The sequence below is a fragment of the Grammomys surdaster genome, unplaced genomic scaffold, assembly GCF_004785775.1.
Source record: "Grammomys surdaster isolate TR1022 unplaced genomic scaffold, NIH_TR_1.0 278, whole genome shotgun sequence".
In the NCBI taxonomy this organism is placed as follows: domain Eukaryota; kingdom Metazoa; phylum Chordata; class Mammalia; order Rodentia; family Muridae; genus Grammomys; species Grammomys surdaster.
The window spans coordinates 14,788,084-14,799,758 of NW_021604719.1; the positions used below are offsets into that span (position 1 = coordinate 14,788,084).

The 11,675-nt window shown below is 38.8% G+C and overlaps 1 pseudogene; it reads right to left on the minus strand.

Moving 5' to 3' along the window:
- Nucleotides 1-615: 615 nt before the first annotated feature.
- On the minus strand, nt 616-1,154 carry LOC114629224 (annotated as a pseudogene).
- Between the last annotated feature and the right edge of the window lie 10,521 nt (nt 1,155-11,675).

Below are 11,675 nucleotides of genomic sequence, written 5' to 3' on the forward strand. Positions count from 1 at the left end.
GGTTGACATATTGAAGGTGAACTATGGAAGTCTTACATAAATCTCAGACTGAATAGCTTGTAATCCTGCAGTGTTCAAAACCACACATGATTTTATCTGGTCAGAACAGTGAAACTGAAATGATTATTGCTGCATTTTATAATTTTTTTCTACTTTCACCCTTTATTTGGAAAACAGGGCAACATTAAGTTTTAGATTTTTAAATGAATTAAAGTGGTAATAAAAGTATAGCCTGAATTTGGAGAATAAGTGGTTTTCCAGTTTGGGGATAGGAGGTGCAAGATCATCTCCAAAGGAGAAGAGAACACATACAAAGTGAGCCACCAAAGGGTTTGGGTTCCACTCACTGAGGGCAAGCAGTGCAGTCCAGGCCAACCATCCATGATCTTTGTCACAGCAAATCAGAGTCTCCAATTGTTCAAAGTAATTGTAGATACAAGAGAGAAAGCAACTCCAGACTGACTTATTGATCTGGATGACTATGAAGTGTCCCACCACTCCTGAGGTGGCAAAATCTTCAGAGTGACTGTTGGAGCAGGGAATCTTTCATGTGCTCCCAGTTGTTATACAGTGCATAGAGACTGGTGAGTGTCAGTCCTGCCAGGCCACCGCGTGCTATTCCTCGAAGACCACCAGTATACATTTATACAACATTCCTGTCATGGTTCCAGCTGCTATTGTGTTGAGGTCATCTTCTGCACCCCGTGTTTTCTCAATGATAACACCGAAAGCACTATAGAGCAAAGCCAGGGAACCTAGAGTATTAGCCCAAAGTGCCCCTTGCCTAGTCACCATATTCAAAATCTGTACATTTCTTGGTTTGGACCAGGCCATGCTCTGGGTTTCCTTCAATCCTAAACGAAGACCGTTCATTGCCCCGAATGCAGCCCCTGTCATGCAACATCCTCCAATGGTAAAGAAAGCTAGTTCAAATCTGCCTCGGGTTTTATTAGCTCCAGTTGGCAAAACAAATTCATCAGTATCCTGAACAAGATAGCGTGGATCCACATTTAAATAAGGAGACAGGGGGTTCATACCAGTCAGCGGGACGCCGGCCAAATCAGCGTTGGAGTAACCAGCTCCTCCAGCTCCGAAGAAGCCAGCTAAACCGCTGGTAGATTTGTTGCTACTTCCTGCACCACCCTCCATGAGGTCTCAGCAAACTGCGGTGGGCTTCCCACCACCACCTCAGGCCGGGGTCGTGTGCTCGGCAGTGGCCCCGACAGCAACAGCGGGAAGACCCGCGTTGCTTCTGCCACCTTCACACGCTGACCTTCCGGGAGCCGGCCGCATTTTATAATTTTAAAAAATATTTGTCTGATGGGTGAAGTATGGCAAGGGTCTTTGAATAGTTTTCTTTTTAATACTTAATCTCAGGTAGCTTGACGATTTTTAAAATCTTCAGGACTCATCAAGTCACATGATAGAGGTCAGCCTAAGATGCGTAACAAGAAATTCGTATATAGACTGCTAACTTCACCCACATGGGGCAAATCACTGTGTCCCTTAATGCACCAAAGGTATCAAAATGCATAAACATCACAGGAAACCTCTCTTTCCTGGTGAATGATCATCTAGCATCAGAATAAAGGAGTCACATAGGAGGCATGAAGGAAATAATGGCACACCCTCACATCCTGCCTCCCACCGCTGCACGACTTCAGAAAGGGTTTTTCAATCAAAATTTCCTTCCTAGGTTTAAATAATAAGATCATAACAGAGAGATAAAGCCAAACTTAGAATTTAGAGCTCTAAAATATCAACAGCTAATGGATTTCCCATTTCCCATCAAGCACTTTAAAACCATTGCTTGGGGGCTCGTGGGGAATATTATTTTCTGTCTAGTCGCACATGAAATATAAATAATAGAAATGACTTAGGAAATTTCTCTCCAGAATCCGCTCTTAACTAATCTTAATATTCACTAAAAGTTATGTAACTATGGGACTTTGAAGGACAATTGGAGCTTTTAAACATTTTTTTATATTTTAAAAAATAAAAGTTCCAATTATAAAGTTGGGGCATAAAAAGAACATGGTAATACCGAGGTTGAAATACTTGTATTCACAATTTCCTACCTTTCACCAATGTTTTATATTAAATTTGAGAAGAAATGTTATGTGGTTGTTCTAGGAGCATATTCTGTGTTACAAATACATTTATAGAATTGTAATACAAGACTTAGTTGATATTATATCATATACAACCTTCCTGGATACCTAGAGTTCTTATTTGTGTCTTTATAGTTCACAAAATTTGAGAATAGAAACATATATTGCTATAAAATCTACATGTTTTTTTAAGTTTCTGTTGTCACTATGTAACAATTCTAAGAGGGAATTATTCCCATCTTATGTCTGTAACAAAAATAAATCAGCCCAGAATTCCAGCAGTCCTGTTGTACTTTACAACTTCTACCATGTGAATATTAGCAATGTTAATAAATAACATCAATAAAGTTAATTCTTCCACATCCATATCTTAGCGGTCTGTATAAGAAATTCTTGTTAAGCATCCACAAGTGTTGAAAGAATAGAAACTTTGTGTGTGTGTGTGTGTGTGTGTGTGTGTGCGTGCAGATTATAGATATAGAAATAAATATGCTTCCTTGTAAGAAACACCAATGATGCTAGTGAAAGTAGCCATCTTATAAGAGGGAATCTATTAATGTAGTTGCAAATATCCCACATTCTTTAATTGCATGATTTATCTACATAGAACCCATTGTAATACAAAATCACCACTACTTCTCATTTCTACTTGTTTTGCAGAAAACTATTGAGGAGATAGACTTGGAGATAGACATTTTAGAATTAACTGTACTTTCTCTTTAAGGACAATGCATGCTTACAGGTTTTCATTTTAAATAGGAAATACAGAATTAGAATACAAAGTTGAAGCATCTGGTCACTTGGGAGCAAAGAAATATGAATTTTCAAGTTTCAAATGACAAAAGGAGGAAAAGAAGACAAAATATGCCACAGTGACTAGGGAGATGGCTCATATGAAACATTTTTACCCAAGCATGAGGATCTGAGTTAGGACCCAGACCTCACATTTAAAAGCCAGATACAATGGCACACATCTGTGCTTTCAATGCTGTGGAAGCAGAGATGGAGGATCCCAGGGCTTTGCTGGCCAAATAGTGGAGATGGATTGGTGAGATCCAGATTCAGCAAAAGATCATGTCTTAGTTACTTTTCCTATTGTTGTGGTAAATTAAACCCAGAATTTATTGGGATTTGTAGCCTAAGTGGGGCAATCAAAACAACAGAACATGAAGCAACTTGTTACACTGGCATCTCAGTCAGGAAGGCATCAATGACGAAGACTTGTGCTCACCTCCTTTCCTTCTGTTTGAAGTCTCAGAAACAAACCTGTGGAGTGTTCTTGCCCTGCTCTAAGATGGGTTTTTCCATCCCAATGAATCCAATCAACATAGTCCCTCATAAGCATGCCCAGAACCCTATTTAATTAAGAAATCTTTCCTAAGTATACTTGGAGGTATGTCTCCTATGTGATTTTAGGTTCTATCAACTGGCTAGTCGACACTGACCATCACAGACTCCATCTCACAATTTAATGTGGAGAAGAATAGAGGAAGATACTAGAGATTGGATATCTATATCTATATCTATATCTATATCTATATCTATATCTATATCTATATCTATATCTATCTATCTATCTATCTATCTATCTATATATATCTGTGTGTGTGTATGTGTGTGTGTATGCTAACATGTAGATACACATGTATACATACTCAAGTATATATAAGCACATATTCCATAATGCAATAATTAATTCATTGAAAAGACTACCTCAAGAGTAATTATTTTTTTTTTCTGATTTCAAATTTTTATTTTAGGACAAACACTTTCTGATTTCTGATTTTTATTATAATTCTCTAGTAATCAAAGTGGTGGCATTGGCATGAAGGCAGACAGAAGCCACAGGAGAGACTGGGTTCAGAGACAGCCCCACCATGCATGGCGAAATGTTTTCCCACCAAAGGGCAGCATGCAAAGCTAGAGATCCACATGTGAGGAGTAGAAAGTCAGACCTTACATCACACACAAAGATTAACTCAAAATGCATCAAAGGGCAAAGCTAAGAGCAAAAAGCTAAAATTCCCAGGGCAAGCTATAGTCAGCTCCCTTGGGTTTGGTGGGTCAATGCTTTTGTGGCTATGACTACCAAAAATTCAACCAGAGTAAACAACCCAACTATTAATGGGCAAAGGACCTAAAAAGAAGAGTAATTATTTAACTATAAAGGAATATTATAATAGGAGAAGGAACTACCAAAAACTATGCAACTAGTTATATAGTTTGCCTCTATAAGAACTTACATGCTAATAATTACCTTGAATAAAAATAGACTAAACTCTGCAGTTAAAAGATGTACATAAGTGTATTTAAAGTAAGGCCCAACTATGCATTCCTACAAGAAACTCACTTGAGCTCTAAGTGTATACTTAAAATGAAAGATAAGACTCCATTCCATGTACATAGAATCTAAAATAAAACAGAGTAATTCTTAGAACTTAGATAAAATATACTGTAAATCCAAAGACAAAAAGAAATAAAGGAGATTTTATTTAATACTTTCCATTTGCTAAGAGGAAGTAACAGTTCTGAACATAGAAGCACCCAATAATAAAGAAAATATTAATAGACTGAATGTGCAAGATAGACAATAACAACCCACACCTAGCATTAAATATATATTTGACAAATCATTAACAAAGAAATTTAATTCATCTGTTTTCTAGGCTAAATGGAACTAGCAGAAATTTACAGAAAAATTCCATCCAACAGCTGCAAGATACACTTTGTTTCTCATTAGTCCATGAGAGAGTCTTCAAAACATACCATATGATGATCACAAAGAAAGTCTCAACAAATTTAACAATAATTGAAGTCATGTTGAATATCATTTTGACCACAAAGGAATACAGCTAGAAAACAAGCAAAACTTTGAAAACAATATGACCACATGGAAATTAAACAGCTTATTCTTGAACAGGCAGAATATCCCAGAAGAATTCAAGAAATACATTTTAAAATTGCTTTAAACAAGTGAAACAGAGACCCAACATATCACCATCTGTGTGGTAGAACAAATAAATAAATAACAAATAGCAAGACTGATTCATTATTAGAAGGTTCTCACTTAGAAAATCTCAAATAGATAGATTCACTGTTAAATTCTACTGAATATTTTTAAAAGTTTATTCTAATTATTCCTCATTACTCCAAACAAACTAAGGAAGAAAAGGGGATTCTTCTTAAAAAACCTTCTTAGAGAACAGTGTTTCTATGACACCAATAGCATGTAAGGAAATAACGGGAAGTGGGAGAGTAAGTGTGTACACACATGAGACAGACTATAGGTCAATGGGCTTGCTGAGCATAGATGTAAAAATCCTCAGTAAGATGCTAGCAAAACGACAACATTTTAAGTAGATTATTTAGGGCTGGGATAAAGTTCTACTGTGCATGTATGCGGACCTAAGTTTAGTTCCCTAGAAGCTATGGAAAGCCTAATATAGTAGTGTATACTTGTAATCTCAGAACCTCTACAGAGAAATGGGAGGTAGTGATAGGAGACTTTGGAAACTCATGGTTTGACTGTCATACAGTACACAGTAGTGAACAAGAGGCCTTGCCTTGAACAAGGTGAAAAGTGAATGCCAAAACTTAAGGTTATCCTCTGACCTTTACTCTTGTGCTGGGACATGGCTGTGTCTCCCCAAACTCACACACATGTACATGCATGTACAGGAAAATACTACACACAAACATGGATACCACATATAAAAATATTCACATGACCAAGTGAGATTCATCCTAGAGATGGATTCGATATGTACAATATATTTACTATATCCAACATGGTTCACTATATGTTAATCAAAAAACATGATATACCACATCAATAGAATGAAGGGAAAAACCATATTTTGATCTCAACAGATAAAGGAAAACATCGGATAAAAAATAATATTTTTTAATGTTAATAATAAACAAATTAGGTACAGAAGAACTCTCCTAATCATAACAAAGCCTGTTTATTATAATCTTACTGCTAATGTTCTGTTGATTCAGGAAAAGTTAAAGCTTCCTTAGTTAAAATTTAAATCGAGACAAGGTAACATATGGTCATCATTCTTTCTGAATTCAGTTCTCCAGACCTAAGTCCCAAAACCCAGTCAGTCAAGAACAGTCAAGGCATTCAAATTGTCAGCATTTGAAGATGGTGTCATCTTATGTATAGTTTAATGAAACTTCATTAATGTTAAAAAGAATACCCTATTGAAATCAATGAATGAATCCAACAAAGTTTCAGAATGCAAAATCAACATATAAAAAACACTGGTATAGACTTATGTCAATAGTGAATTATCTAAACAAAAAGTCAGGAAAAATTCCAGTTATAGGAATTATAAAATTAAAATAAAAACACATAGGAATAAATTGAATCAGAAAGGTGAAGGCACTATACAATGGAAGCTATAAAACATTTGTGGAAGAAACCAAAGAAGGCGTGTCTCATGGGGAATCCATTTCATAGACTGGAAGAGTCATTTTCATGAAAATATCTGCATGAGCCAAGGTTCTTTACAGATTGATTGCAATCACTGTTGGCATACTAATGACAATCTTCACAGAGCTACAGAGGAAAAAGAGGAAATGAAATACATTTCTGAAATTTTAATAGAACCTTAAAGAAAAGCAAATGACCAAAGCCATCTTTGAAGATAGAGAAAAGCTTGAAGTTCATTGCTTGTCTTTAACACATGCTGTGATTCTGTAGTTACAGAAAAAGTGTCGTATGACAAGATAGATAAAAGTCAATAAACAAAGAACCAGAGACACGGATGAACGTAACACAATTGAGAGCATAGGCACAAGGCTAATACTGATAGACAGCTGACTTCTGACAGTAGGTAGCAGACAATAATGTACATAAACTCAAAAAGTTTAAAACAGATTTGACAATTTTTACAATAAATGAGATGATAAATGTTTAAATTGATTTGAATGTCATGAATATATATATCAAAACATTACAAGGTATCACATTATTATCTGGAAATTCATAATGTTATATCTTAGCTAAAAGAAATTGAAAAAACAAAGTCTCCTCCACTTAACTCCCTAGCATGACAGGATGTCACAAATCTCTTGCACCAAGCAAACTTCATGATTTTCTAAAGACAGTTAATTTTTTTTTTTTGCTTCTTGGTTTCAAGTGATGAAAGTATAGCTTCAAAATATAATTTTGTTCATCTTTTGCAACATTTTATCCTCGTCAGTTTGCTTGGTTATTTCTGTTTTGCATTTAAAAAGTATTGTGAGTACTGTTTTACCACAAAAACAAAACATTAAAATAAAAACGCTGTGGCCCTGAGAAAGGGGTGCTTCAGATATAAGACAGACGGGTATCTGCCACCCACAAGTGAGTGTGATCATGGAGGAGACACACACATTTATAAACCACTTATTCAGTGGCCTTTAACTGCTTTCAGAGTGCTAGAACTGACATTGCAGAAGCACACAGTTGCTGGTGTTGGGGAGACTGGCTTAAAGAAGATAGAACATAACGGGCTTTATGGAGGGCACAACGGGGCTATAGTCTGTGTCATCAGAGGGGTTCTGGAGGAAGGAGGCAAATTTCCCTAGGGAAGGAATGACCAGAGAAAGCAACATTCAAGGCAGTCCCTCACAAAGCCTTATGGGAAGAAAACACCATGTATTTGAGAAAAAACAAGAAATGAATGACAAAAAAAACTAAAAGTAAACTCTTTTGACCAGAGGGAATTAGAGTGCCCATGATCTTACAGGTGTGCAGTGTTTGGACAGTGGGTAGGCACTGAATCATTAAACAGAATAACTTGTGTTTGAAAAGTCATTTGGTGTCTTAAAATCTGCTAGAGGCATTGAAGGGAAAGTCAAATTTTGGGGCGGAGTGGCTACAAGATACTGATGCAATCTCTGGGATACGGTCTATGTAGAGGCACAGAGGAGAGTACCTTACAAAGGCAAGCAGATTCCTGAGTGCTTCATGTATTTCACGCACTCACATATTTCACACAGGGACTTGGATAGTTACACTGCATCTTACTGAGGAAGGTAGCATGGGAGAATGCAGGGCTTCAGGAAGGATGCCCAAGACAGAGTAATTTTAGGTACCGTGTTACCTTTCTTTAATAATGTAGCTTCAAACAAACTCAGTTGGATCTGACTTAGAGGGGATGACTGGCCAGGGACAAAGCTCCATTTCCAGTGTTAGATTTAGATATCCAAAGGGAGCTTACATTATCAGCTCTGTGGAAGCTGCTGACTGTTGAGGAGAAATGTTCCCTTTAGCAATGCTGGGCATGAGTCCATTTGGAACTGAAAAAGGCTGAAGAAAGAAAAGACAAAAACTTCATTTGGCTATTGTAAAAGGAAAATGGGGGATATTTTAAACCTGACTAAAGAAAGAGGAGTTAACACTCCACAGCAAGGACAAAATCCCTTTATGTATAGTTACTGAATGCTAAAGAAAGGATGTTTGTGTGGAACGTTTGTGTAGTTCTTGACTTTGGGCCTTGTTTCACAAAGTGCACTCTGTGGATATTTTTCTCCATTGTTTCACTGAATGGAAGGCTTGTTTCTGTGTTCTTTGCAAAATTTAATGAAGTTTCCTCTGAAGCAGGTAATTTGAGATTTCCAGAGGCCCTGTGTAATCTGCTGGGGGCAGAAGGGAGTCAGGCTTGCCTGAGATTTCAGAGGCGGGGCCCCGTACTGATCATTCTCTTCGAATGGTTATTCAGGGACACCTAAAGCAGGAAAAGACTTTGGGGTTTCATGGACCCCTGAAATAGAATGCAAAGCTGATATCTTTGATAACCAGAGCTTTGTCCCTGAGCTATGGTACTTGGTAGGGTTGGGGGCTCAGTCATATATTCCTTGATGTCTTCCCCGTTCTTTTCTCTCACTTATGACAGCTCGTAGGGGGAGACTTTGACGTTTGTATTAGTCATAGTCTGCTATGGAAACTAATGAGTTGAATATATACATATAATATATTGGATTTCTTAAGTCAGATTTTAAATAGTAACAACAGCAGAATCAGACCTACCTGAGAGTAGTTACTTGGTACTTGAGATCCTCATTGGTTTGAATAGTTCCAAGTGGCTGCCTCTCACTAGGGAAGAGACCAACAACAAGCAGTTCGTTGCTCAAGTCCCTGAGGCTTATGTCTTAGTGGTACATGTCTGATGCTGGAAGCCCTGATGCTTCCTAGATATCTGCTTGTCCCTAGTCTGTGATGAGAACTTGATGACATGGTTTCTGCACTTAGGGAAGGAGGGAGCAGCAATAACAACTGGGCAGATTAACATGGCAGCAAAGAGAGGGTCAAGCTAGCAAAGGGGGATGTAGGTGATCCTCCTTAGGCCAGAACCTTTGTCTGGACTGCTGCCAGACAGTGCCCCCACAGTACGATGGATTCCTCCATATCTACCAAAGCCATCAGAACAATTCTCCAGGTACTGCTCCCCCCTCCCCCAGTTGATGCCAATGTATAGCAAATTGCCCTTAAAGCATATGAATGTCTGCTTTTGACATATCTGACTCTTAGCTCGAGGTAGAAAGGGCCTACAGAGCTACCTGTTTGTTTTTCCCATGTTCCTTCCCATGTCTTTCTTCTACAGGACTGAAAACAGTTTTACCTTAGTTGGCTTTGCTTGACAAACAACAGACATAGCCTCTAATGTAAGGTGGGAGCTGAGAACTGAGAGGCTGTGGGATCACAGCCCAAGTCTCCACTCAGACCTGCTCTGCTCTGCACACTGTCCCAGGACTGACCTCCATTGATGATTCTGGAATGCGAATGCCCAGTGAGCCCTAAGGTCTTTAAGCCTGCCACCTCAGTTTTCCTGTATTTTAAAGGAAACTAGGAAAATTAATTACAGAAAACAAACTTATTTTCAGCATGGCCAGACTGATGAGGAATAAGACTTGTATTTCCCCTACACCACACCTGTGGCATCTTAGAATTCACAGAAAGTCACAAAACAGAGCAGAACACATATAGATTTAACTGCGAAACAGGACACATTCTTTGTTGATGAGGCAGGAGACTTGGGCTCCAGGTTCCATCCATTCTGTTGCAGTGGCAACTTTCTCTCTCTCTCTCTCTCTCTCTCTCTCTCTCTCTCTCTCTCCCTCCCTCCCTCCTTCCTTCCTTCCTTCCTTCCTTCCTTCCTTCCTTTCTTCCTTGTTACAGTTAATATTTACATCGCTACACTCAATCTGGCTTGTTGTTACTGGGTCGCCATGTTCCCAACTAGTCAAGGCCTGAGGCCAAGAGCGGCCGTGGGCAGCTGCTCAACTCTGACCGTGGCTCATGCTGCCCAAAGCACCATCCCTACCACCCACGAGATGCCAGTGTGGAAGATGGCTCTGCCAATCTACCATGCTGTCTCCACAATGCTTGGCTGAGCCCAGACTATCCCTCCATCCATGCGGTAGGAATGAGACTGTAATGCTTAATATTATCCAAAGGCTTTATATAGTTAGAAATGCTCAGTTAACAAGTTGCCCATACAATTAGAGTTGTAACCCAATATCTAACCTTATGATATAAATCGTTACCCAGGACTGTCCTGGACCCTTGGGTGGTTCTCCATGGCTCCTACATCTCTCTTCCTAGGTTCTCCTCTTCCTTCTCCCGACTCCTCACTCTGCCTACCTGTCACACAGCCCAGTTGCCGAGCTTTATACAAAGTAGTGGGAGAAGTATTCTGATACACTTCCTTCCTTATATTAAAATCCAGGGCAGAGAAGATGGAGTCTTAAAGACTCCAGATATTTGAAAGAGACTATAATAGGGCTTTATAGGATGTAAGATCTCCAGCTCTTCTAGGTCTGGCAGAGTTCCTTGGCCTTTGCTCCATTCCTTTCTCAGGTGGAGAGTGGAGCTTTTTGTATTTTCCTTCCTCAGACTTAGAAACCCATAGGAGAGTCCAGTCCAACATTCTGGTTCTGTTTATCATTTTTACATCTGCACAATGCCACTTTAGAACATATTCATTCAGCATGCCTTGTATCATCATCACAATCAGCAATCTCCTTCAGAAAAGAAAACTTAATCAGAAACATGTACGTATCGCCCTTACTTACCAAGGTATCAGAACCAGGTAGAATCTTCAATTGGCCAGGAAGCTGCTACTGGCCCTGGAGCTTTTTCCCTCTCTCTGTCTTTCCAGGCACTTTGTTCTCTGCCAGCACCTTAGCTGGCTGGGATCCTCTGTCCAATGGGGTCACTCAAACCTTCATCTCCCCGGGAGCTAAGGTTTTATTGGTTCTGCTTGCACGATTGCCAGAGCCTTTGCCTAACTTTTACCAGTGGACAGCAGAAATGTGAGAAAGTGTTCTGTTTGTTCTGTTCTTTGCCTAATCTTGGCAATTTGGTTTTCCCTTGAGAATAAAAGTCAGTCAAGCCAGCCTACAATCCCCCATTCAACTTGCATTTTCAGAGTGACCTATCTCAGGTTTCATTTCCATTTGAAGCTGGAAACACTCTGATTTTTTTTTTCCTATTCTTAACACAGAATGTGTAACTGGTTGGACGGTACCATCTTCCTAGCCCTTCATTTTTATATTGATATAATTTAG